Source organism: Megalopta genalis, unplaced genomic scaffold (assembly GCF_051020955.1).
Source record: "Megalopta genalis isolate 19385.01 unplaced genomic scaffold, iyMegGena1_principal scaffold0300, whole genome shotgun sequence".
In the NCBI taxonomy this organism is placed as follows: Eukaryota; Metazoa; Arthropoda; class Insecta; order Hymenoptera; family Halictidae; genus Megalopta; species Megalopta genalis.
The window spans coordinates 20,001-22,500 of NW_027476369.1; the positions used below are offsets into that span (position 1 = coordinate 20,001).

The 2,500-nt window shown below is 56.2% G+C and overlaps 1 pseudogene; it reads left to right on the forward strand.

The window, feature by feature from the left end:
* LOC143263052 (large subunit ribosomal RNA) overlaps positions 1-2,500 on the forward strand; it is a 7,605-nt pseudogene that overhangs the window by 2,618 nt on the left and 2,487 nt on the right.

Sequence of the window (2,500 nt, forward strand, 5' to 3'; positions counted from 1 at the left end):
CTCGGTCCCGTGCCTTGGCCTCCCGCGGATCTTCCTTGCTGCGAGGCTTCCGTGGCGTTTCCCATCGGTGCGGTCGTCCTCTTCGGCCGCCATTCAACGCTCAGCTCAGAACTGGCACGGACTAGGGGAATCCGACTGTCTAATTAAAACAAAGCATTGCGATGGCCCCCACGGGTGTTGACGCAATGTGATTTCTGCCCAGTGCTCTGAATGTCAACGTGAAGAAATTCAAAAAAGCGCGGGTAAACGGCGGGAGTAACTATGACTCTCTTAAGGTAGCCAAATGCCTCGTCATCTAATTAGTGACGCGCATGAATGGATTAACGAGATTCCCATCTGTCCCTATCTACTGGTCTCCAAAGTCCAACCCCGCCTCCACGCGGCGGAGACCGGGCAACGCAAGTCTGTATTTGCGGCAAAAAAGGGCTATGGCACCCGCCCTGCCTAGTCCCATCCTTCCCCATCACAGATTCCTCCCCATCACGGTTTTGTGGAGCTGAACGGCCGCGGTGCTTGCGTGAGGTGCTTGACACCCGCTACCGTAGCTGGCGAAGCACCGCTACGCCAACAGCAACATGCCTATCTTCGCTAGACGGGCACCAACCATGTGCAGCCGCCTAGTTACGCCAATAGGCAAAGAATAACCAACACACGCCGCCCTAGCACGCTGCATAATCATTGCTGACGTGTAGAAGAAAGGGGGTGAATACATGTGGCAGAGTGCCGTCACTGCGGAGGGCGGTGGCGGGCACCCGCTGCCGCGGTCAAGCGGCAAAGCAAAACCCTCCTAATAACCTTCTATACACAGTTGGAGTAGGTAGCACAGCCTACCCAACTCAAAACAAACTTGAAAACTCCTTACACGGACAAGGAGTCAAGACTGGGTCTTCCGTACCCAGCCTAATGAACGTTGAACGAAGGCGGCGATTTACCCACGTTCGGACCCCTCGTAGGTGTTCCGTCGGGGGGTAGGTACTAAAGTTTTGTGTATGCCAACATGGCGAGGAAACATATCTGCGCCACCTCCGTGGTGGCCAGATTCGCAATAATTGTCCCTATCTACTGGCGGTGGCGGTCTGTGGCCACCCAGGGCGGGAGATAACCCCCGAACTAGCCCTCGCGTAGGAGGGTTGATCGGCCGAGTCGATGGGTGTATCGGCGATGAAGGCATTAGAGACCGTCAGTGCGTCGTACATGTAGTACTTCGCATAATGGCGAGGCCCTGATTTAGCATACGGGCTGTGGCGTGTTCTTTGTACAGCACTGTATGTGCTGTATGACTTCCGACTGGGGAACTGTTGTCACTCGTGGCATCAGTTCCCCAGTTTACGTTAAACGGTTTTTTTCAGACCGTTTTTCGTGGGCGGAACACGCCACTAGACAACACTCCGCTGGGCTCAGGAATACATGGGATGCAATCAATCCCCCGGGCAACCCAGGCCGCAAGGGGCAAACGTGCCCTAGCCACACTTGAGCCTCCACGAAAAAGGTACCGCTGGATAGCTCGTGTTCTTAAATACGCAGCGAACTGAACGAAGTGTGGTGGAGAGGAAGAGGCAGCCTCTCCGACTGCTGTCTCCCACGTGTTTGCCGTGCGTGGCGACCCTTGTCGTCGGAAAAGAGGATCCTGGGATCTGAGGGGGCCCTCTCCTGCGGGTGAGACGTCCCCAACACGTACCTTCGGCCTCTGCTTCGGCTAGATGGGCGGCTGGACGAGAAAAGCAGCCCTGGTCCAGTCAATCGGCTTGGAACGACCACACGCTACGGGCAAGTGGGTTCTGCTGGGCGAGGACGCGGGCTGGGTAAGGAAACCGACCCAGCCAGCAGACTATATTCGGTGCGTAGCCCTAACTCAGCCTTTGGCGGGTTCCAAATTGTGTGGGTCGGTGGTGGCCGGGGAGCGCACTGGATGAAAGACCAAGACACATTATGGGTCTGAATAAAATTAATGAACAAAAAACTAAGCGTCCAAAGACGACGGGTCCAGCTCCTACTCGGAGTGAAGCCGTCGCCGCAGACGCGGGAACTGCAAATGCAGCTGTCAGTCCCCCCGCGTCTGTGAGAAAGACAAGATCCGGGAAGGTGATTAATATCGCCAATCCTCGTGTGATCTTGCAAAGATGTGTGACTCCCACGCGAGCGGTCTCGGTGAAAACCGAGCCCAACGTGGAAGTAATCGAACGAGTCGGAGACACGTCACTCGTGAAGGTGCAGTCGGCACCCGAGCGTGTCGAGGACCCTACTGGTGACGGTTGGCAAACCGTCACCAAAAAGTCAAAGCGAGCCAAGCCGGGCGCACCCACCGGCAAGGCCGCAGTAAACCGGGCCAGGAGACCGAAGGGGACGTTCTCCGGGCAGAAGGTACGGCCTCTCGATCTCGTAAGAGACGAAGCCTTTAGGCGAGTGTCCGAAATACGGACCTTTTGCTTTCGACCTGAGTCGAAAGTCAATAAGGAGTCCGGGTCAAAGATACTCGCCGAGGTTGAGGCACTCAACGAGC